This window comes from Lutra lutra, chromosome 11 (assembly GCF_902655055.1).
Source record: "Lutra lutra chromosome 11, mLutLut1.2, whole genome shotgun sequence".
NCBI lineage: Eukaryota > Metazoa > Chordata > Mammalia > Carnivora > Mustelidae > Lutra > Lutra lutra.
The window spans coordinates 13434436-13460625 of record NC_062288.1 but is presented as its reverse complement, the minus strand read 5'-3'; the positions used below and the strand labels follow the sequence as shown (position 1 = coordinate 13460625).

At 37.9% G+C, this 26190-nt stretch overlaps 1 protein-coding gene and 1 pseudogene across 11 annotated transcripts in view; both read left to right on the top strand.

Moving 5' to 3' along the window:
- SUGCT (succinyl-CoA:glutarate-CoA transferase) overlaps window positions 1-26190 on the top strand; it is an 802332-nt gene that overhangs the window by 234460 nt on the left and 541682 nt on the right. The gene's annotated exons all lie outside the window — the stretch shown is intronic.
- LOC125081251 (E3 ubiquitin-protein ligase RNF13-like) lies at window positions 23372-23989 on the top strand (annotated as a pseudogene).

Below are 26190 nucleotides of genomic sequence, written 5' to 3'. Positions count from 1 at the left end.
TATTAAAAAGCTCCGCAGGTGATTCTAATCTGTAGCCAAATAATGGTTTTCTTTTTGACATCAGCGGTTCTCAGAATATGGTCCCCAAACTTGCTGCATCACCTGGGAATTTGTTAGAAATGTAAATTTTCAGGCCACATCTCAGGTCTGTTGAATCAGAAACTCTGGGTTAGGGCATTGCAATCTGTGTGTGTGTGTGTGTGTGTGTGCATTAACTTTTTGTTATGAGATAATTGTAGATTCACATGCAATTGGGAGAAATAATATAGAGATCCATTTTTAGCAGTTTAACGTACATTGGAGCATGTGTTTAGTTAAATGAAACTTTATGTGTCCTACCATCAGAGTCAAGATACAACAAGAATCTGTGTTTTCTCAAGCCTCCAGGTAATTCTAATGCAGCTAAAACTTGAGAAAAATCACGTAGTAATAATAATAATAATAAAATTAAAAAATAAAGTGAAATCACAAGAGCAGGAACAGAGAATCGAACTACTCAAAGTCCCTAACAGACCACTTGGATAAATAGGTCTCACCAGGGAGCTTGACAGAAATGCAGAATCTCAGGGTCCATCTCAGACCTAATGAATGAGAGTCTACATTGTACCTTGATACCCAGGTGATTTGTGTATACATTGAGGATGAAGGGTATGTGACAAATGGGTAAAACAAAAACATCTCAAACAAAAAACTCAGTTTTCTGAAATTGGGCTTAGATATTTATTTTTGTAGTAAATAACTCTTGTAGTCAAGATAAAATCAATTTTTAAAAAATATTTTATTTATTTATTTGAGAGAGAGTGAGAAAGAGAGCATGAGTTTGAGCAGGGGAAGGGAGAGGGAGAGAATCTCCAGCGGATTCCATGCTCAGTGCAGAGCCCGATGCAGGGCTTGATCCATGACCTTGAGATCATGACCTGAGCTGAAATTGATTGTCAACCTACTGAGCCACTCTGGTGCCCCAATAAAATCAATTTTTAGGCCAAACTAATATCAGTTTTTCTGCCTTGATAGCCTAGTCATTTCAAGATTCTATTATGCTGTTTTATCTGATGGAGTTGGATTTTTTTTTTTACCACATATGATATAAAATTTGAGATTTTTACATTAATTAGTCTTAATATTATAACATCTTACATATGAGAAATATGACAGCCATCATCTTCATCAATATCAAACATGAATGTGTCTGAACCTTTTCCCCCCATCTCTCTCTCCTTCTCTCTCTCCTTTTTCCCCCCACTTCAGTCACTTCTGATAAAATTGAAGATTCTGGGTTTGTCTCAGGTTCGTTTTGTAGCTCTTTTGATGATTATCACTATTTTGTGTTTTCATTTTTATGCTATTTGTTTTAAGAAACAAATTGTCTGAGAAAGTATTTTAAGGAAAACCTGCTACATTGAGGAAAACAGTGGGGGTAGGGAACCCTATTAATAATAGGCCATCATGAACTAGAGGGTATCATGCTTAGCGAAATAAGTCAAATCGGAGAAAGACAACTATCATATGATCTCCCTGATATGAGGGAGAGGAGATGCAACATGGGGGGTTAAGGGGGTAGGAGAAGAGTAAATGAAACAAGATGGGATTGGGAGGGAGACAAACGATAAGTGACTCAGTCTCACAAAACAAACTGAGGGTTGATGGGGGGAGGGGGGTTGGGAGGGGGGGTGGGGTTATGGACACTGGGGAGGGTATGTGCTATGGTGAGTGCTGTGAAGTGTGTAAACCTGGCGATTCACAGACCTGTACCCCTGGGGATAAAAATATATTATATGTTTATAAAAAAAAATAGTCACACAAAAAAAATAATAGGCCATCATTTTAGGCGATTTTCCAACTTCCTCTGCCTTGCTCCCCACCTAAGAGTAAATGAAGATGTTTATAGTTTTTCTTCGTCTCCTCCCTCTCTTCTTCCACACTATTAAGGTGCCAGAGATTAATCAGTGAGCAAGATATGACTCTGTTTCTTAAGGAGCTGATATTCTGTTGGGGACAAGTAAAACCAATCACAATATGGTGAAGAAAGTATGAGAGGAACATCAACAAGAGAGTCCTCAGGAAAAGTGTTGCTGAATAGTGTTTCATAGAAGTGCATCCATTCAGGCTGAATGTAGAAGGCTGAATAAGAATTTGCTAGGCAGATTTATCAGCAAGAGGTCAGCAGGAAGTAAATCCAGGCCTGATAGCTTAAATCCGGGTACTGCATGTGACAGGGTAGGCAGAAGGGAAAGAAAGGATGGCGAGGCACACAGAGTGGGAAACTATTACCTCTTTACATGGTCAAAGGGACAAGAGGGAAACAGAGGTCCCAGAGCCCAGTGTGAGCTGAAGCTCTGGAGGATGGGCCTTCTGGTTGAAGATGCAGTAGTGGAGGCAACAGGCTACTTCCAGAGATACACAGTGCCTAAGCTGGGAGGGAGCTGCTAAGAAATCCCTCCGTCTCTTCCTCTTCCCATTAGTGCCTCCCATTGGTCAAATCTAATTAAAAGTCAGCTGGCAAGGGAACTGGGCCCTGCACCATACAGTCAGTGTCAAGAATACTGAGCAGGACAGAGCCCACTGAGAATGGATGGAGGTTGGACAAAGTAAAATAGTCAGGAGATAAGGCGGAAGTGGCGATTTCAGGGAAAAGGAACATTATGTGCTGATGCACAGAAGTGCAAAAGTTGGCAACTCAGGAATAACAAGGAGCACAGGAGGCAAGGAATGTGAAAAGAGAGTAGTAACAGATGTGGCTGGATAAATATTAATAATAGCCAGTATCTTTGGTCCCAGGCACTTAGCTAAATACTTTGTATAATTTGTTCCATTCTGTCCTCACATGGTTAGGAAGTTGGCCATGCCATGTACAACTATGACTCGTGTCCACAAATACGTATGCATTTTTTTTTTTTTTTACGTTGACTCAGATTTGGCTGTGAACTTATAACCCATCTTTGGAAATTGTATCTCAGTCATTACTTTGTTGCTTAAACTCTCCATTAAGTTGCATGGAGAGATTTGCATGGTGCCCAGATAAATAAGGAGGAATCTAATTTCCAGGCCACTGATCCTGCTGACCTCATCCTTGTTACTTCCCTGGATTCTCATCAAGGGACACGAAGCATCTTGGTGGAGGTTGTGGGTCCCAGAGGGAGTCCAGTCTCTTCATAGATTCTTTCTTCATCATCATTCCTGATGTGATAATTTGTGTCAGATGTTTTGGTAAGAGTTTTAGGAGGTATGTTGTACTTTGTTCCTTTTTCAGACAAGGTTATACTTACTTAAAGACTTTTTGATTTATATCAATCATAATCTATGATAACTTTTTAAAAATATTTTTGTAACCTATTCTACTTTGGGGAATTAACAGTTTATGCTCCTTGAAGACTATGACATGTTCCATTTTACCACCATGCTTTTTTCTTTTCTCTTAGAGAAAGAGAGAGAGAGAGAGAGAGAGTTGGGAGGGGCAAGAGGGAGAATTTTAAGCAGAATCCACACCCAGTGCCTAACCTGATGCAGGAATTGATCTCATGACCCTGAGATCATGAGCTGAGCTGAAATCAGTAGTTCAATGCCTAACTGGTTGAGCCATCCAGGTGCCCCACTGCCAACCCTTTAGAGCAGGGGTTGGGCAAACTTTTTTGGTAAAGGACTACATAGTAATTTAGGCTTTGCAAGCCAAGAGGCAAAATTGAGGGTATTCTGTGAGAACTTATATACTAAGAGAGAAAACAAATTTTCACAAAATTTTGATCGGTTAAATAAGAAATAAAATAATTAAGTATATTTTTTGGATAAAATAGATTTGCTAATGAAAAGAATGGAGTTTGGGGGGTAATATTTATATTTAATTAGGGGTACAGAGTTAGTGCTCTCTATCACCAGAATTGGTTGCAAATGTTTTTCCCTTAATGTTGATCTGTAGTAAGAATTTACGTATTTCATCTTTGAAATGTTTTTTGTTCACAGAGAAATGTGCTGCCAAGTAGTGATGTCAACCCACCAGCAGCTGATTTTAATCGAGCATATTCTTTGCCTGGACCGCATTTATAGAATTTAGTAGATTTTTCTCCCAGTACTCTTCTTTTATATGTTGTGATATTGCACATTAATCACCTAAAATTGAAAGTCAGGTGGAAGGTCCTTAATTGCACAGTTAAATGGATTTTGAATTATGGAAATGTCCTTTGTGATTGCCTGGAAGTCTGAAAAACACTGCTGTAGTTTGCTCTCTGAAAACATATCCACTGAAAGTTTGTGTGGAACGGGACTCTCACTTTTTGTTTTAACTTTTGCCAGAATGGAAAATACAGAAAGCGGGCTGACGGTACTTGTGATTCAAACATTAGTTGTCAACGAATGACTTTATCACCATAAAAGTTTTGCATGTTAGTTCGTTTTGCCTTATAATTTTGGGTTGAATTCATTAAGAAGCATTATCAGTTCTGCAGGAAAATCTCATTTCCAAAGCTATTCAGTGTTCATTTATAGTGGTTGAGGGTGGTTCTTCTTATTCAGAAAAGACTCATTCTTGACCCTCAGCTTAAAAAAAACCATAGTCAGACTTGACCATTGTTAAGTCATAGTACTGCTGTGTGGGAGAGTGGGTCAGGCTATTCAGCTTCTATTTTTTTTAAAGATTTTTTAAATTTACTTAGAGAGACAGGGTGAGTGCAAGCATGTGGGAAGGGCAGAGAGGAAGGGAGAGGTAGAGAATCTCAAGCAGACTCCATGTTGAGCATGGAGCCCAATGTGCGGCTCAGTCTCACAACCCTGAGATCAAGATCTGAGCCAAATTCAAGGCAGTTGCCTAATTGACTAAGCCACCCAGGCGCCCCTATTCAGCTTCTATTTTTTTTTAATTTTATTTATTTATTTGACAGACAGAAATCACAAGTAGGCAGAGAAGCAGGCAGAGAGAGAGCAGTGGGGAGGCAGGCTCCCTGCTGAGCAGAGAGCCCAATGCGGGGCTTGATCCCAGGACCCCGAGATTATGACCTGAGCTGAAGGCAGAGGCTTAACCCACTGAGCCACCCAGGCGCCCCTCAGCTTCTATTTTTGAGAAAACTGCATGAGACTAATAATGGTTAAGGCTATCAGAGCAAATGAAAATCACCATTAACACTGCAGGTCGAATGTCATTTGATAGATTGAAATGTTTTCCTCAGTTGTACCTGCTATCAATAATACAATGATTAAGCCCTTGGCTTTAAACACCCGGCATTTTTACAAAGCTCAGCCAGCTTGGCCAACTAAGTCTCTTTTACTCCACACATAATTTTTACCACCCTAAGTTGTAACACATCCTAGCAGATTCCACTTAATAGCTTAAGTTGTATTAAATTAATGCTTTTTCAACTTGTTTGGAAATATTCTTGTTTGTAGTTGTGCCATGCAGCCTATTCATAGAGGCTAAGTTTTCAGTCACTTCAAAATCAGCAAAATTGACTCTTTTTATGAAGAACAACTGAGAAGTATCCATAACATCTGTCAATTCATCAAAGCCAAGGAAAACCACTCAAAATAATTTGCCTCATTTTTCAGTTGACTATTGATATTGCTCCCAATGTCTTCAACTCTTTGAACAACTGTTCTTACCAAAAGACTAATAATCCTAAACAAGTTTATTTTCTTTGGACACATTGCTCCAGCTGCTGCAATCAAACACAATTTAATTAGCTCACCATTGGTAAAAGGCTTTCGTTGCTTGGCTAACACGTGAGCCACTCAGAAACTGACTGTGGTTGCAGTCTCATTTTTATTATTTTATACTTTTGTGAAGAAATTCTGTGATGAGTTATTCTGTTTTGAATTTTATGATTTTTCTGACCACTGCTTTTCCTAGGAGTTGGAATACTGTGATGAGCACTTAATCATGTCTGTTGTATTCTTTTTGCATGGATCGGATATCACTGAATGATAAACAAAATACTTCCTTATCTAATTTAATAAAAAAATTGTCCATGTTCCAGTGTGTGCTTAAAATATGGCACATTTCTCCTCTTGTTTTGACATGATGGATATGCATTGGTCATAAAATATTGTGGCAAGGTAATATATTTGAAATGCTGTTGAGTTACAGCTTCATCACTGTGATTTGTAGTGTGCCAGGCAAGTGTGCAAAGCCATGAGAGTGAGAGTGCCACGTGGGATCATTGTCACCACCACTTGAATTTTGTAGTGTAAGGGCAGCCGTAGATGTGAACAGATGAGTGTGTTCTAATAAAAATTTTATTTATGAATCCTGAAAGTGGAATTTCATATAATTTTTAGCTATTATAAAATATTATTTTTCTTTTGCTTTTTAAAAACCATTTAAATATGTAAAGATAATTCTTAGTTTATGGATTGAACAAAAATGGGCGGAAATTATACTGATTATCATGAGTCACTCAGAATCTTAGAGACACTGGTGCAGCCACTGCATAAGACTTGGCATATAGGGATGCCTGGGTGGCTCAGTTGGTTAAGCCGCTGCCTTCGGCCCAGGTCATGATCCCAGGGTCCTGGGATCAAGTCCCACATCTGGCCCCTTGCTCAGCAGGGAGCCTGCTTCCCTCTCCACTTCTGCCTGCTGCTCTGCCTGCTTGTGCGCTCGCTTTCTCTCTCTCTCTGACAAACAAGTAAATAAATAAGTAAACTCTTAAAAAAATTATAAATTAGGAATAAATTAGGAATAATATATTAGGAGAAACTGACTATCTTGTTTAGCATTAAATATCTAGCAGTAGATGCTGAGTAAGTGTTTTTTGAGTAAGTTAATGATAGACTATTTTTGGCATATAAAATATAGCCTATGGTAAGTCTGTTGGATGAATGAAATGAATGAACAATTTATTATGTATCATATACATATATGGGATCAGGTAATTCAGGTGTGAAGGAGGGATAGCAGTTAAGCAAAAGAGTCTATAAGACTCTTTACCATTAGGTATTATCATTAAATCCCTCAAAAGTGTTATGCAGACTCTATCAAATTTCCATTGACATTTTACACAGAACTAGAACAAACGATCCTAAAAATTTTTTTTTGATCCTAAAATTTATATGGACTCACAAAATATCCTGAATAGTCAAAACAACCATGAGAAAGAAGACAGAGCTGGAGGTATTACACTCTTTGATTGATTACAAAGTCTATAAAAACAATATTATGAAGTATAGTAATCAAAATGCTGTGGTATTGTCATAAAAGTAGACATAGAGATCAATGGGACAGAATAAAGAGACCAGAAATAAACCCAAGCATATATAGTCAATTAATTTATGACAAAGGAGCCAAGAATAGACAATGGGGAAAGGACAGTTTCTTCAGAAGATGGTTCTGGGAAAACTGGACAGCTACATGCCAAAGAATGTAACTGGACCACTGTCTTACACCACACACACAAATTAACTCAAAATGGATTAAAGACTTGACTGTTAAGACCAGAAACCATAAAACTCCTAGAAGAAAACATAGGTGGTAAGCTCCTTGACATTGCTCTTGGTGATACTGTTTTGGATCTGACTACAAAGGAAGTGACAACAAGCCAAACTAAATAAATGCAACTATGTCAAACTAAAATCCTTCTGTACAGTGAAGGGAACCACCAACAAAATAAAAAATCAGCCTACTGAATGGAGATGATATTTGCAAATCATATATCTGTTAAGGGGTTAACATCTAAAATATATAAAGAACTCATATAGCTCAATACCAAAAACCCCCAAATGGTCCAATTAAAAAAATGGGTGGAGGACCTGAATAGACATTTTTCCAAAGAAGACACCCAGATGGCCAGCAGACACATGAAAAGATGCTCCACATCCCCAATCATCAGGGAAATGCAAAACAAAACCACCATGAGATACTACCTCACACCCATCAGAATGGCTATTTTCAAAAACACAAGCTACAACAAATGTTGGTGAGGGTATGGAGAAAAAGGAACCCATATTCATTGTTGGTGAATGTAAATTGGTGCAGCCACTATGGAAAACAGTATGGAAGTTCTTAAAAAAAATTAAAAATAGAACTACCATATGATCCAGCAATTCTATCCTGGGTATTTACCTGAAGAAAACAAAAACAGTAGTTTGAAAAGTTATATACACCTGGTATTTATTGAAGCATTATTTACAATAGCTAAGGTATGGAAACCAACCTAAGTGTCCACTGACGGATAAATGGACAAAGAAGATATGGACACACACACACTCACACACACACACACACACACACACACAGGAATGTTACTTAGCTATAAAAGAGAATGAAATGTTGCTATGTGTGATAATGTGGCCAGACCTTGAGAATATTATGCTAAGTGAAATAAGTCAGATGGAGAAGGACACATACCATATGATTTCATTTATATATGGAATCTAAAAAGACAAAAATTAACAAATAAAGCAAAACATAACTCATAGATAAAAAGAATAGATTGGTGGCTGCCAGACGGAAGAGTGTGAGGGATGGATGAAATTGTTGGAGTCAAAAGGTACAAATTTCCAGTTATAAAGAAGTTATGGGGCTGTAATGTATAGCACGATGGCTATAGTCAACAATACTGTATTGTAGGTTGAAAGTTGCGAAGAAAGTGAATCTTAAAAACTCTCAGCAGGGGCACCTGGGTGGCTCAGTGGGTTAAAGCCTCTGCCTTCAGCTCAGGTCATGATCCCAGGGTCCTGGGATCGAGCCCCACATCGGGCTCTCTGCTCTACAGGGAGCCTGCTTCCTCCTCTCTCTCTCTCTCTGCCTGCCTCTCTGCCTACTTTTGATCTCTGTCAAATAAATAAATAAAAAAATCTAAAAAAAAAAACCCTCTCAGCACACACACAGAAATTGTTTTGTAATTTTGTACAGTGTGGGATGGTAACTAGACTTGCGGTCGTGATCATTTCACAATGTTTACAAATGTGGAATCATTATGTTGCACACCTGAGCTAATATGTTGCATGTCAGTTACATTTCAATTAAACCAAGTTATGTAGAGAAAATGAAGAGTTTTCAACAAGGGAAGAATTTTAAGCCAAAGAAGGTAGTAGCTAATTGCATTTTCTAGGAGGGTGTACTCAAGTGTATTTTAGCTACTTAATATGCTAGTGTATTTAAATAAAATTCCCCTCACCAATTAATGTGTGCTTTAAGGAGTGTGGTTTGACTCCAGGATACAGGTAACTGTGACTGCTAGCCAAAGTTGTCTTTTAGATCACACTCTTTTAGATCACATGCAAGTAAAGAACTCAGTCAACTCTTCAGCCCTGGCATGGGGCTGTGTTCCACGGATATGCACTATTGTATCCATCCCACAGCCTTAACTTGATGTTCTGTTACTAGAGCAAGATTAAACGTGACATGGCTATGTAAGTACAAGTTTCCTGTTCATTTTTTTTTTTTTTCTGTGTATAAGAGAAGGGTTGGTATACGGGCTTTTTCAAAACCTAACTGTTCTGTAGGCAAGGTGCTTCCCCTGACTGAGCCTTGGTTTATTCCTCTGACAAGTTGTAATATGATCTACTTTAGTGCTTGATTATGGAGATTAAATAAGACAATATGTGTCCACTGCTGAGCACAGTGCTTGGAGAATGGTAATGGTAGCTATTATTTATATTAAATGACAGATATCATACTTTAATATTTCTTAATATGAGATGACTAGGTGACTGTTGACACTGCATAATACAAGGTCATTATGGGCAGAGTTAAACAGTAACTACTTACAAATGTTGGATAAATGAACTACAGCCTTTTAATATCCACAGGGTAGCCCCTGGGTCTGCTGTACATGTGTGTGCAAGATTTTTTTTAACTACTGTTTTCCCTGTATTCTAACTTTTCTTGAAGAGGATTAGAGCAAGTTTTGTTGAGATCTGTGGGAAGGGATACTAAGGGTTATAATTAATTAATTAATTAGCTAATTAATTGCTTATTTCCACAGTGCTGAGCACCTACAGTGCGCCAGGCACTGGGTGACAATGAAGAATAAGACATTGTCTCTGCTCCTAAGGAGCTCATTTGTAGTTAGGAAGACAATCAAGTTAGTGATTGATGCGGTAACAGAGTAAGGGCATGATGTTATGGGCGTGAGTGAAAGGGGCACCTAACTTGGTTTTGGGAGACTAGAAATTTCCCAGAAGAGAAAATCTGAAGCCGGCTGAAGCAGTGATGGGGGCATTGGGCTAGCAGCAGAGGGAGCGGTGAAAGCATCTGGAGAGATTTGTATGAGCCTCATAAACCATGTTATGAAATGTGAACACTATCCTGGGGGCAGGAAGGAGCCTCTGAAAGGTTTTATGTACACAAAGGCATTTGTGTTTAGAAATACAATTTTGTTGGGAGTGCAGAATGAGTAAAGATTGTGGGTAAGAAGACCAGTCAAGAGGCTGTTGCTGTACTCCAGGTGAGAGGAAATGGCGGTTAAGGGGATGGAGAGAAAGCAAACAGCTACAAGACCTGTTAAAGAGTTAGAAGTGATATTACTTGGTTTCTAATTGAAGGTGAGGATATATGAAAGATAGAGGGTTTAATCATGATTCCCATGTTTTTTTGCTGGGTGGCCATTCTTTGAGATAGGAAACATGAGAGGAAGAGCAGGTTTTATCTGTGGAAATGAGGAAATGATGGGTTCTTTTTTAGACACATTGATTTTTTTCTTTTTCTTATGGGATTTTCAGTTGGAGATCCTCTCCACCCCAACATCTGCAATTTAGGAAAGGAAACTTAGGAAAGGAAAGGAAAATTCTAGCATTTGTCTGATTTCCCAGCAGACATTTTAGTCAATTTTTTGAGATACCAGCAAAGTACAGGCACCTCACACCTCAAAAAAGAGAGAGAAAATTAGAATAATTTAGAAAGAAGTTACTTAAACTTCAGCATGCTTTTGAATTTTATGTTATCTTAAAAAGTAAAATTTTATTTTGTTGTTTAGTGTTGTTTTTATTTGAATAGTAAAGGTATTGAAAACTGGAGATAACAGATTTGTGAGTCTTTGGTGTAAAGATGCTAATTAAAGTGACTGAATGGATGAGATTATCTAGGGAGGGAATCAAGAACAGTAGTTTTCTTTCCTGACTGTACACTGGAATCCTTTGGGGAACTTTAAAAAAAATTCTGATGCCTGAGACCTGTCCCTAGACATTCTGACTTTACTGATCCAGGGTCACCTGGGTCAAGGTTTGAGAAGCTCTAGCTTAGAGGGAGAAGAGATCCCGGTAAAGAACATGGAGGACCGTGACACTTAAGAGTCAGGTCAGAAAGGAAACTAAGACAGGTGGGCTGACTCAAGAGTCCAGGGAAACAATACTCTTCAGGGTCATTAGGTGTAGCTGCTTCATATGTGCTTGATTCAGATGATCGAATTCAAAGAATAACCAAACAACCGATCAACTGATCAATCATCGTAATCCTCCAAGGTCTCCCACACTGCCAACTAAAGTAGCCCTGCTGGGATGTGTAGGATGAAAATGGCTGCTCTGGTTGAACACTTGGGTACTAAGTCTGCTGCTAGAGAAGGGAGCTTAGCAAAGACATTCATGCATGTATCTGTCTTCAGTGTGTGTGTGTGTGTGTGTGTGTGTGTGTGTGTGTGTGTGTATCTTTTTACGCTGTAGTACTATATAGCTGTAAGTATTAATGATTATATCCAACACAGAGGGAAAGTTGAGAGTGGAAGCTTAGGTCTGGAAGCAATAATATAGTTTTTTAAAAATTGAGATATAATTCATACTATAAAATTAATCCTTTAAAAATGTACGGTTCACTGTTTTTTTAGTATATTCACAAGTTTGTATAACTTACTACTATCTAATTCCACAAAAAAATATAGTTTTGACCTACGTGATAGGATAAGAATTTGCATTTAGTCATTTTATTTGTAAAATGTGACTTAATCTAATAGTATATGAAAACAGTTCTATTTTAAAAATTACAAAGTGAAATGCAATCACCAAAAAACAAACCAAAAAAACCCAACCCATTAAAAAAAAAAACAACTGCTGGCATTGAGATATTTACTAAAAGTATATCAATTCACTAAAAAACACACACACAAAAAAATCCCTTATTTAAAAAAAAAAAACTATTGAGGTACCTGGGTGGCTCAGTTTGTTAAACATCTGACTCTTGATTTGGGCACAAGTCTATGATCTCAGGCTGGTGAGTGTGAGCCCTGTGACAGGCTCTGCACTGTGTGTAGAGTCTGCTTAAGATCCTATCTCTCTCCCTCTGCCCTCCCCCCACCCTATATGCGCTCTCTTTTTCAAAAACAAAACAAAACCCCAAACTGTTTTACTTCCATACAATGAAACCCAATGTCATTTGCCATAAATAGGAAGGTAAGAGTAAGAATAAATATAATGGAAATTAAGATAATAAGATTTAACTAAGGTAAGGATATTTATTTTCAGTGTCTCTCAGATCTCTCCTGTTATATCCAGTTACCTCCATCACTGCTGTGCCCCCCCATCATCCCTCAGAATACTGTAGCTTCTCATTTTCCCCGCTTTCACTCTTGCCTCACAAGCATTGAAGACCCAGTTCTAAACTTGGCCTTCCTGGCTCGCATGATCTTTCCTTGCTTCCCTGCCCTTGTTCATCTCCCACCATTTTCTTCCATCTTCACTGCACTCCATGTACACTGCCTGCTCATTTCTTCACATGAGTGACTCTTCTTTCCATCTCCAAGTCTTTCTTCCTGACATTTTCCATCTCCCTGGAACATGCTCTGGCCTCCTTTCTTGGCCTCATAAACTCCCACTAGTCATGTAGTCACCTTCTCAGGAAGTCTTTCCTGACCACGTTCTTCCGGCCCTTGCCTACCGAGTCAGATCTCCCTTTGTAAGACTTTATATGTATGTGTTGTTTTTTGTGATTATTTGTGTAATGTTCACTATCTGTCTTAATGGGTCATAAATTCAGTAAGGGCAAGGGCTGGATCTGTTTGGCTTATTCTTGTATTCCCCTCACAGAGCATGTTGTTTGGCACATAATAGGTTCACAGTGTATATCGTCTTGAAAGAAATGAATGAATAAGTAAGCGAATGGGTCCATTGTCTTTGACTGCTTGTGTTCTGAGCTCCGTGTTCTGTCTTACTCTCTCTTCGCTGGATGCTTCTCTTCCGCTGAACTGATAGGATGATGGCATTAACTTATCATCTTCTGCTGTCGTCTGAAGTTCAGACTCGAAGGACAGAGTATGCTCATTGGCTACATATCCATAGCTGACATTAATATCGATTCTGATTTACCACTGCTCAGAATTAGGCAATAATAAAATTGAAGAAAATCCATTTTCCTATAATGTATGGATCCCCCAATTTGCCAATTTTCAAATTCATCTGGAGACCTTTTCGAAATGTAAATTCCTCTTCATGGGAGATTGGTGGGGTTCTCTGAACTCTACCTGCTCCTCCCTGCCTGTATATTGTTCTCACTTTGCCCGACCTGAAGGATCAAGACTGATTTTCCCCCAGAGGGGTAATTGTTAAGCCTCTCTGTATGAAGTTGATTGCTCTATATGTGGCTGGGGCTACAGGAAGAACTGCACATCGGAATCCTCATCTGTAGGGGTTCTTTTCACCATGCTTAGGACGAGCGTAGAATGTAGAATGAGAAAGGGAGAGAGAGAGAATGCAGGGACGTGAAGATATACCTAAAGGTTAACGGTGGTTATCTCAGTTGTAAGATTTGGGGTAATTTTCATTTTTTCTTTTGCTTCTCAGTGTTTTCTAAACATTTGTACAATTTGTGTATATTACTTTTTAATAAGAAAACAGTGTTTTTATAAAGCACCTCAGTTATAATTTGCATCTGTGCAAAAACGTGAACACAACATGATTTAAACCAACAAATAATAAGCTCAGTGCTAATTTATTGAGTACCTGCCCTGTGTGAAACACGTCATCTTAAGTAACTCCTAGTAACATTGTGCAACATTTATTATTATTATTATTATTATTATTATTATTTTACAGATGAATAAACTGATGCTCAGAGAAGTGACATGACTTGTCCAGAGACTTTTGTAAAATGGCATAGAGCTAGATAGTCCCAACTCAGAAGGCCATAAATGTTTCTTTTATGCTAATTGTTTCATCATTACGAACATTCGTAAATGCCAGAAAAGAAGAATCCATTTTGACTAAGTTCTCAGCTGTGACTTATTGAATTTGCATTCTCTCTCTCTCTCTTTCAATTGCTTGAAAACAGTTTATTGCTATATAAGTACTCAGTAATGTTGCTTGGTTACTTTTCGTCACTCCCGAAGTTAGATACAGGGCAGGATGAGCTGGGGAACACTTATTTTATGCTTTGCATTCAGCGCTTTGTTTGATTTGTTATTTTGATTTCTCCTACAGCTTGTGAGCATACAGACAGTAGGCAGTGATGCCAGTGAGGAAAGACTAAGAAAGGTTATTGTACAAAAAAAGTCAGTTATTAACCTTCAGGAATGGAGGTGTGCAGTCAGAGGAAGGCAAAACATGATTTCCTAGGCACTTCAAGTTTCTAAAGTAGTTTAAAAAAATGTAGATAATGAATTCATTATATTTTGTTTTCTCTTCTTCTGCTGAGTATGTTTGAGAACTTGACAAAATATTACACATTGCTTAAAAACATTACTAAGAAATCTTAGCTACGCACCAGAGATTCACTAAGTTTAATATTTTTAGAAGATATTTTCAGTCGTGAAAGACTTGGTATTGTTTCCTTAGTACCATAATCATCACTGCTCGGAGTAACATTCAGCATTGTACTGATATTCAGAAAGATTATTAACAAAGCTTCCATTTCATTTCCTGAGGTATGGGAAGAAAAGAATCTTTTGATTTTCTCCTCCCTAATTTAAAAATCATGTTCACAGGAAATTCTTTATAATTCTTTTAAATAAACAGGAAACATAATTATTTGCTTGGGGGTGTATATATGTGTGTGTTAAAAATAGTATAGGTTGAGGAGTACAATGTGTTTTTCAAAAAAAAAGAAAAATCAGGATTGTGTAACATGCTTCAAATGAGATCCAGGGTTGTGTGTGTGTTTTTGACATGGTCTTACTGGCTTAAGGTTTTTTTTTTTTTAAGTTTTGTTTTTGAATTTTATTTTTCTGACACTTCCTGTTTTCTTATAAGTCCAGCAATGGAATTAGAGTTGAAGAGCTGGTGGATTCACATGGAGACAGTTTTTGTAACATCATCTGTCAGGTGTCTGCTTCTTCTTATTAGTCATCTGGCATTTTGAAGACCGATTGAGGCCATTACAAAATGTACTGAAGATCATAGACCTTACATCTTTAGTTAATTAATGTTCACAAAGCACTGTGCAATTGATTAATAAAACTGGCTGTTGAAACATACTGAATGGGTAACTCTTTTTATATTTTTCTCTTAATTCCACACCAAATGCATGAATCTAATTTTTTTTTAAAAAAGGTGCCCTAGCTGATCTTTTTTTTTTTTTTTTAAGATTTTTTTTTTTTTTTTATTTATTTGTCAGAGAGAGAGAGGGAGAGAGAGCGAGCACAGACGGACAGAATGGCAGGCAGAGGCAGAGGGAGAAGCAGGCTCCCAGCCAAGCAAGGAGCCCAATGTGGGACTCGATCCCAGGACGCTGGGATCATGACCTGAGCCGAAGGCAGCTGCTTAACCAACTGAGCCACCCAGGCGTCCCGCCCTAGCTGATCTTAAACACTTTTCTTTTGAGCTCTTCCTATGTTATTTACCATTCTTATAGGGATATCTTTCACAGTTTTGCTTCTTCTGATTTTCCTGGTGCATATATATTCCTGATGGATATAGATTTTTCTCAGCTGGAAAACACCATTCAAATGTTATTTTCATTCTTAATAGAATTAAGTTTTGATATCAATAGAAAAAAATCTGTAAAATTATTCAGGTCACTAAACCAACATCTATATAAACTTTGAAAGATAAAATCAAAGATCACAGGGAATGCTTTCTAAGAAAAAAGACTATTCCATGAAGAATGTTTATTTACAAGAAAAGGTACTATTTGTTATAAAACACTGCAATAAACGTGACTCTAAGGAGCAGATACATCATGAATCAAATAATTGTAAAAGATTCAATGCAAGTAAGCTAGGTATGCTGTCCTCTAGGAATTCATAATATCAAATCCGTATTGATTCTTCATAAAAATAAGTTGTAGCACAAATTTATATAGAGAGAGGATTATTAGTTTGCAAAAGCCAACTCTAAGAGTAAAAATTTATACTATATGTAAAAATTATATCATGTGGATTAATTGTATGTCTTAGCAGTAATTATTACTAAACAGTTTCAGAGAATTCATAGTTGAAAATACTATCAGTGAAACACAAAGGAATAAAACTGTGATAGTATGAATTCCTAGATGATGTGATTTGAAGTTAGAAAATCCCATTTTTGTCTCCTTTTACTTTGTATGCAGAAGTTAAATGATTCTAGAAATAACAGGTATTTAATTCTGTGGTTTTCCACTTCGCCATGATAGAGTAGGATTTATACCAAATTTAGATCAGTGAAAGGTAACCCTAAAGTTTATAGATTTTATCCCTGAACAGCAGTCTAAGATTTTAAAATAACTTTTAAGTTAATAATACCCTCACAATCTGCAGATATTAATTTCTAATGTGAGAATTGTTCATTGGATGAATATGTATTCTTGAAGAAGGAATAAAATACAAAGAAGTACTCATATTTAAATCAGGAAGATACTGAGTGTCCGTGGATGTGTATTTCTGATTGTCCTTGATGTTGGAAGTTGAATGCAAATTTATTTTTCTAAGTCACAGTGGAGAGAGACAAGTGATTTACCTGTGATTGACTCATCCTGTTTGTGGCAAATCACTTTTGGAAAGTATTTTCAGGGGTTTTGACAAGATAACTGGTTTTAATAGGAATGAGTCAATGACAGCAGTAATAGAAATCTGTGAGGATGTTTCAAATATTCTGTAGATAAAAAGTATATGCAAATTGAATTCATTATCATAAAGAGTTCACATAGGTAGGTACAAAATAGCTATATTAATTTTTTCTTTATATGTCTGCTGTTTATTGGCACGTATACCTAGGCCCCCTTTTGTATCTGGTCAAATACAAAAATGTACTGGTAAATTAAAAAAAAATATGTTTTGCTGTGAAGTAAGACTTGAAGCCTCTGAGTTACATTGCACCGTATTAAAGAGGCACACTGCTACTGTATAAACCATAAGACAGAACACTGATCAAATATGCTGGGTACTTTCCTGGGCAAGTTTATATAGGAAAAGACTCAGGAAAGTGGGATATTAATCAATTTAGCCCTGAGCAAAAGCTATTTCTAAGTCGAGGATGAGGAAGATCAACAATTACAGTTTGAATTAATATTTATATAGTGATATTTTCTTGTATTTTCTTTTTTTTTAAAGATTTTATTTATTTATTTGACAGAGAGAGATCACAAGCAGGCAGAGAGGCAGGCAGAGAGAGAGGAGGAAGCAGGCTCCCTGCTGAGCAGAGAGCCCGATGCGGGGCTCGATCCCAGGACCCTGAGATCATGACCTGAGCCGAAGGCAGCGGCTTAACCCATTGAGCCACCCAGGCGCCCCAATTGCTTGTATTTTCTGATTCAGCCGTCAAAGTGACCACCTGATGTAGGTGTTGTTATCTTACCTTACAATGAGGAAACTGAGAGTCAGAGATACTGCCTTCAATTACAGGTGAGCAAGTGAGTTTAACTCAAGTCTTCTGGCTCCATATTCTTTACATTTCTTTCCTTCAAGTGGAGACAGAGGCAAAGTGTTAGTTCAGGGGGGCCAGCACACAATGTTATGGGAAAGACAAGACCTGAAAGCCTTAAAGAAAAGGCAAAATCTAGATGTGTGGAACTAGGGATGTCACACACTGCATGAGTGATCCATTAAGTGGATTCAGCCTGCAGATGAGTTTGCTATGACTAGTCTGGTGTTTTCTTTTTTTTTAAAGTCTGGATTTGAATGCCTTACGTTTCTACCTAAGCATTTCCTGTTTGTCTCCGTCTCCACTACTCTCCCATTGAACTGCACTCACTTATAATATCTGCTCAGACTCTGATGTTCTTTGAATGCGCAGTCCTGAGTGGAATGAGTCATATGAACAAGAACATGGAAGAAAAGATGAAGGTGAAGGTAGAGTACAATTCATCTGGCCTGAGCATAGGTTTTTATCCAGGGCACTTCAGCAGGAAGTTGTTAAGGACCAGATTATCGATGCTGTTTTTCCCTCTACATCCCCAACTGCCCCTGCCTCTTCCGTGAAATCTAGTTTGGATGAGTTGTCCACATCCAAGTGAGTAAGAATTATATTGTGGTCTATGAGGCTGAGTTCTTGGAAAGGAGGTCCTGAAATTTCAAGCTTAATTGAGGTGGGTCCTATTTCTTGGGACAGCACTAATGGAGAAAGGGTCACAAAGCTGTCTTCTGAACTTGCAAAAGGAATCATGCTAAGTGAGGTAAGGTCCTGAGTGTTGCTCTGAACATTGGCTGATGTTACTAGTACACTTTTTTTTTTAATTTTTTTATTTTTTTCAGCATAACAGTATTCATTATTTTTGCACCACACCCAGTGCTCCATGCAATCCGTGCCCTCTACAATACCCACCACCTGGTGCCCCCAACCTCCCACCCCCCACCCCTTCAAAATTCTCAGATCGTTTTTCAGAGTCCATAGTCTCTCATGGTTCACCTCCCCTTCCAATTTCCCTCAACTCCCTTCTCCTCTCCATCTCCCCTTGTCCTCCATGCTATTTGTTATGCTCCACAAATAAGTGAAACCATATGATAATTGACTCTCTCTGCTTGGCTTATTTCACTCAGCCAGTCCTGTCCATGTTGATACAAAAGTTGGGTATTTGTCCTTTCTGATGGAGGCATAATAGTCCATTGTATATATGGACCATATCTTCTTTATCCATTCGTCCGTTGAAGGGCATCTTGGTTCTTTCCACAGTTTGGCAACTGTGGCCATTGCTGCTATGAACATTGGCACACAGATAGCCCTTCTTTTCACTACATCTGTATCTTGGAGGCAAATACCCAGTAGTACAATTGCAGGGTCATAGGGTAGCTCTATTTTTAATTTCTTAAGGAATCTCCATGCTGTTCTCCAAAGTGGCTGCACCAACTTGCATTCCCACCAACAGTGTAAGAGGGTTCCCCTTTCTCCACTTGTTGTTTCCTGTCTTGTTAATTTTGGCCATTCTAACTGGTGTAAGGTGGTATCTCAATGTGGTTTTGATTTGAATCTCCCTGATGGCTAATGATGATGAACATTTTTTCATGTGTCTGTTAGCCATTTGTATGTCTTCTTTGGAGAAGTGTCTATTCATGTCTTCTGCCCATTTTTTGACATGATTATCTGTTTTGTGTGTGTTGAGTTTGAGTTCTTTATAGATCTTGGCTATCAGCCCTTTGTCTGTAGTGTCATTTGCGAATATCTTCTCCCATTCCATGGGTTGCCTCTTTGTTTTGTTGACTGTTTCCTTTGCTGTGCAGAGGCTTTTGATCTTGATGAAGTCCCAAAAGTTCATTTTCGCTTTTGTTTCCTTTGCCTTGGGAGAAATGTCTTGGTAGAAGTTGCTGTGGCTGATGTTGAAGAGGCTCCGAAAAAGTTATGTTTTTTCTTGATCAGGTCTTACGTTACTTAAGTTGAATCTTATTTTTGACAAACTTCCCAAAATTCAGCTTCTAAATGAAGTCTTGAGTAGGCTTACTCGGTATGACGAATTACAAGGGAAGCCTTGTCAAATAACTGATGATAAATCGTCGTTAGGTTAGATTGTGTGGGTGAATGCTAGAACTGCTCCAGAAACTATACAAAATCCCTAAGTTTTGACAGGTCCTAGTAGAAGATCATGAGCTGTCCTTGTCATTGAAATGTTGTGGGTCACAGAAACTTTTTCTTGTCAACTGTATTATGAACGCTCCCTAGTGCTTGAATGGTGACCCTCTGAATGGTCTTCATGGTCACCATTTTACTCTGATCCTGTTACAACTGTCTCAGCTTCAAGGAGATCCATGGAAAGGCCTTTGGACACATACAGGTTTCTGATAATCTTTAAGATCCTAAAACTAAGAATTGCCTAAAAACTAACATATTGCCTATGTTCTCCTCTAGGATTTTGATAGATCCCTGCCTCAAGTTGAGATCTTTTATCCATTTTGAGTTTATCTTTGTGTGTGGTATAAGAGAATGGTCGAGTTTCATTCTTCTACACATAGCTGTCCAATTTTCCCAGCACCATTTATTGAAGAGAATGTTTTTTTTCCACTGTATATTTTTTCCTACTTTGTCAAAGATATTTGATCACTGAGTTGTGGGTCCATATCTGGGCTCTCTACTCTGTTCCACTGGTCTATGTATCTGTTTTTGTGGCAGTACGATGCTGTCTTGGTGATCACAGCTTTGTAGTAAAGCTTGAAGTCAGGCAATGTGGTGCCCCCAGTTTTGTTTTTCTTTTTCAACATTTCCTTAGCAATTTAGGGTCTCTTCTGGTTCCATACAAACTTTAGGATTGTTTGCTGCAGCTCTTTGAAAAACACTGGTGGAATTTTGATTGGAATGGCATTGAAAGTATAGATGGCTCTAAGCAGTATAGACATTTTAACAATGTTTATTCTTCCAATCCATGAGCATGGAATTCTCTTTCATCTTTTTGTGTCTTCTTCAATTTCTTTTATGAGTGTTCTGTAGTTCTTCGAGTACAGATCCTTTACCTCTTTGGTTAGGTTTATTCCCAGCTATCTTATGGTTCTTGGTGCTATAGTAAATGAAATCAATGCTCTAATTTCCCTTTCTGTATTTTCATTGTTAGTGTATAAGTAAGGAACTGATTTCTGTACATTGATTTTGTATCCTGCCACATTACTGAATTGCTATATGAATTCTAGTAGTTTGTGGGTGGAGTCATTTGGGTTTTCCATAGAAAGCATTATGTCATCTGTGAAGAGAGAGTTTGACTGCTTCTTTGCCAATTTGAATACCTTTTATTTCTTTTTGTTGTCTGATTGCTGTTGCTAGGACTTCTAGCACTATGATGAACAACAGTGGCAGGAATGGACATCCTTGTTCCTGATCTCAAAGGGAAGGCTGTCAGCTTTTCCCCATTGAGGATGATAATCGCTGTGGGTTTTTCATAGATAGATTTTTATGAAGTTGAGGAATGTTCCCCTCTATCCCTATACTTTGAATCGTACTAATCAGGAACGGATGCTGAATCTTGTTAAATGCTTTTTCTGCATCAATTGAGAGGACCATTTTAAAAATCTTAATTTGTCCTTAATATTTGAAGTGTAGTTTTGCCCAATACAGAATTCTTGGTTGACATTTTACTTTCTTTTAGCACTATAAATAAGTTATCCCACTGTCTTCTGGCCCCCATGGTTTCTTATGAAAAGTCAACTGTTAATTGTGTTTAGGCTCGCTTCTCTGTTATCAGTCTCTTCTTTTGCTTCTTTCAAGATTCTTTCTTTATCTTTATCTTTTGATTGTTTGATTATGATATGTCTACATGTGGAACTCTTGATTTATCCAACTTGGAGTTCATAGAGCTTCTTGGATGTATAGTTTTTTTTTTTTTTAATATTTTCATCAAAGATAGGATGTTTTGGCTACTAATTCCTTGAATTTGTTTTGTTTTGTTTTGTTTTGTTTTCTCTCTCTCTCTCTCTTTTTTTCCTCTTCTTCATCTCGTCTTTCTCTCTCTTCTCCCCCTCCTTTTTCCTTCTGGATTCCCATTGTGTCCTATTGGTACACTTGATTATGTTCCACAGGTCTCTGAGTGTTTTTAATTTTTTTTTTAATTTTTTTTCTCTTTCTGCTACTCTGACTGGGTAATCTGAATTGACCTATCTTCAATTTTGCTTTCTGCTGTCAGTTCAGATTTGCTTTTGAGCACTACTAAGTGCATTTTTAATTTATATCATTGTACTTTTCAACTTCAAAATTTCTTTTTAAATTTTATTTTATTATTTTTAAAATTAACATGTAATGTATTATTTGCTTCAGGGGTACAGTTCTGTGAATCATCAGTCTTACACAATTCACAGCACCCACTGTAGCACATACCCTCCCAATGTCCATAACCCAGCCTCCCCCACATCCCCCTGCATCCCTCAGTTTGTTTCCTGAGATTAGGAGTCTCTTATGGTTTGTCTCCCTCCCAGATCCCATCTTGTTTCATTTTTTCCCTCCCTACCCCCCATGACTCCCTATCCTGCCTCTTAAATTCCTCATATCAGAGAGATGGTATGATAGTTGTCTTTCTCTGATTGACTTATTTCATTTAGCATAATACCCTCTAGTTCCATCCACAGCTTTGCAAATGGCAAGATTTCATTTTTTTGATGTCTGCATAGTATTCCATTTCAACTTTGAAATTTCTATTTTGTTCTTTTTATAATTTCAGTTTCTTTATTGGTATTATTTGGTAAGACATTGCTTTCATACTTTAGTTCAGAAGACATGGTTTCCTTTCATTCCTTGAAGATATCTTAAATAGCTGGTTTAAAATTTTTATAGTGGGCTAAATGTTGGCTTTGATGATATATTCATGTCCTAAACCTTGAAGCCTGGTTTTCATGGCAGAAGAGTAATTTATGGGAAAATATGTGATTAAGTTACAGATCTTGAGAGGTGGAAGATTATCTTGGATTACCTGAGTTGGCTCTAAATGTAATTGGATGCATCCTTATAAGAGATAGGGAGAGGGAATTTTGAGATACACAAAATAGGAGAAAGTAATGTGAAGATGGAAGCAGGGATTGGAGTGATAGAGCCTTAAGCCAAGTAGTGCTGGCAATCATCAGAAGGTGGAAGAGACAAGGAAAGAAATCTTCCCTAGAGACTCTGGATGGAATGTGGTGATGCCTGCACCTCCATTTCAGGCTTCTGATCCCCAGAACCATATGAGAATAAATTTACGTTGGTTAAACCCACCAAGTTCATGATAACTTGTTACGGCAGTCAGAGGAAACTAATCAAGTCTGTCCAGTAAGTCCAATTATTGGCCTTCTTCAGGAACAGTTTCTGTAGATTGCTTTTTTCCACGTTAATGGCCATACATTTTGTTTCTTTGCATATTTCACATTTTTGTTGTTGTTAAAAGTCACACATTTAATATAATATTATGTGGCAGGTTTGACTTTTGCTATGTCTTGGGGATGATGCACATCAGGCCCAGAGTGCTGATGTCAGCATGGCTCCCGGGTTGGTGACTGGGTTCTTTCTCTCAACCTTCTAGCTGCTTGCATCTCTAACAATGTGACTGGAACTGTACTTAAGGCATTGGTGGGTCTTGGTCTCATCCATGTGGATCTCAGCCCAGACACTGTGCAGAGGAGATGGCATTTCATCCTCACCCCATCAGCTAGTCTGGTGATTTTATAGTGAGATGCTGCTCTTCACAGTGATATGCATGCTATCAGCCACACAAGTCTATACCATCTTGACTGTCCATCTCTTTGCATTCTTACACCTACAACCTGTAGAAACAGACATTTTAGCATATAATTTTGAAAATGTATCTCAGACATTTGATGACCTCCCAGCAAGATTTGGTTATAGACTCCCAGCTGAAGGTTTAAATGGTTTTTTGATTAACTCAAAACCAGAAAATGCCTGTGAACCTATAATGGCTCCACCACTGAAAGACAATTCATCTGGTGCTTTCTAATTGTGTTGATTAGAAGACTTGATTGTACTTTTGATGTAAAGGTTTTAAATTCACAGAGAACAGGATACAAAGCAGCCATAGTTCACAATGTTGACTCTGATGACCTCATTAGCATTGGATCCAATTACATTGATGTGCTAAATAAAATGGACATTCCATCTGTCTTTATTGGGAAAGTATCAGCTAATTCCCTGAAAGACAAATTCACATATGAGAAAAGGTGCCACATCATCTTAGTCCTAGAATTTAGTCTTCGTTTGGAATACTACTTAATCCCCTTGTTTCTCATAGTGAACATCTATCTGTCTCATCTTGATAGTCGTTTTCATTAAGTAGTAAATTAATGTTAAATATATTTTAAAAAATAGTATGGATGGTTCTAAAAATCCTTGTATTGAATGAGAGGAGCCTTACATAAGGGAGTACATATTGTAGGAGTCAATTTATATGGTTGAGTCTGGAAAAGGTAAAGATAATCTGGGTAGAAAAATCAGAGCAGTGATTGCTTCTGTGGGGCTAGGAAAGGGTGAGAGATTTACTGAGAAGAGTATGAGGGACCTTTTGGGGGGTGAGTTGTGTTCTGTATCTTGAGAGGGATTTAGGTTTCACAAGTTTCTGTATACTTAAATTTTGTGCATTTCGTTGTATAGAAATTTTACCTAAGGAAAAGAAAAACTAAAAAAAATGTTAAACTCTAAGTAATTATACATCTGCTAAAGTGGAGGGACAGATACTGATGATCTGCAACCTACTTTGAAGTGCACTGTAAAAGAATGAAGAGAAAAAGAGATGTATTGATGGGTCGATAGAGGGATGGATGGGTATGTGATAAAAATGCAGTGTAACGTTAATTGTAGATTCTAGGTAGTGGATATATGGGAATCATATACTTTCTTCAATCATATACTCTTCTCCATATATGAAAGTTTTCATGTTAAAATGTAAATAAAGAATAGTCTGAGGACTTGAAAAAAAATATTATGTGGCAAATCTGGAAATCAGATTCTTCTCTCTCTTCAGGGTTTGTTGTTGCTGTTAGCCTAATGATTTTTCTGAGCTAAATCTGTAAAGTCTGTATTCTTCATTGTGTGTGACCTCTGTTAGCGGGGTGATCAGTTAATGATTGGACAGAGATTTGCATAAATGCCTGGAACCAATAAGTTTCCCAGTTTCTGCCGAGGGTCTCCCTATGTGTGCTGGGACGTATATCTTTCACACTCAGCCAGGCAGTTGACAACTCTGCCTTCTGCTTCACTTCCTGCTTGCTCAGAGCTTCAAGGTCAGTCACAGCTGAGAACAAGGGTCTTCTCAGCTCTTTTCTGAGCATGTGCACAGCCCTGGTAAAGCGAACAGCCCCATACCTGTCAATGGACCTTTTAGATTTCAGGAATATTTTGATGCTTTTCAAAGCTCCTTATGGACATTTCTTTCATTCCCCAGATTTCCCTTGATAGGCTTTTTGCTTAGTCTTTTGTTTGTCCCAATTGTTAACCACTGCAGTGATGCTTAAACATCTAACAAATGCATCTGGAGACAAGGCTGTTCACACTGAGGGAACTCCAAGTCAGAGTCAGGTGAAAAGAAGCCTTCCATAAATGGTGCGCTTGTCATGATGAGCACTGCGTAATGTATGCAGTTCTTGAATCACTCTCTTGTCCACCTGAAACTAATACAACACTGTATGTTAACTATATTGGAATTAAAATTTTAAAAAAGTTAATAAAAAAGTGTTCAAAATGGGGTCTTCCAGGTAGGTCAAATACTGACAATTATCTGGTAATGAGACATTGGAAGTTCTGTATCCTCTAGTGGCTGCGAGACTCCTGGTTTTCACTGTGATATCAGACTATTTTTTTTTTAACTTTTTTTTTAAAATTTTTTTATTTTTTCAGCATAACAGTATTCATTATTTTTGCACCACACCCAGTGCTCCATGCAATCCGTGCCCTCCACAATACCCACCACCTGGTGCCCCCAACCTCCCACCCCCCACCCCTTCAAAATTCTCAGATCGTTTTTCAGAGTCCATAGTCTCTCATGGTTCACCTCCCCTTCCAATTTCCCTCAACTCCCTTCTCCTCTCCATCTCCCCTTGTCCTCCATACTATTTGTTATGCTCCACAAATAAGTGAAACCATATGATAATTGACTCTCTAGCAGACTATTGATTTTCAAGGCTCCTGTGTACCTGGGAGCTGGGGGATGGGAACAGGTCAAGTTAAAATGCCATAAAGCTCACTGTTCTTACTGTGATTTAGGTGTTTTTCCGAAATAAATGCTCTCTGGATTGCCGTAAGCCTTCGGTTATTTTTCAGAGTCCTGAAAAAGTTTTTTTTCAGAGTCTTGAAAAAGTTGTTTTCGACCATTTTTGCCAATGATTTTATTGTTAGGTGGGGGAGAGGATTTTGGGGGTCTTTAGTCTTCCTTCTTTCCTTCCTTCCTTCCTTCCTTCATTTGTTTATTTTAATGTGACTCCAACATGTTGTTTTTGAATAAAGTGTGGTTTTTTATTATTTTTTTAAAATTTTTTTAAAAGA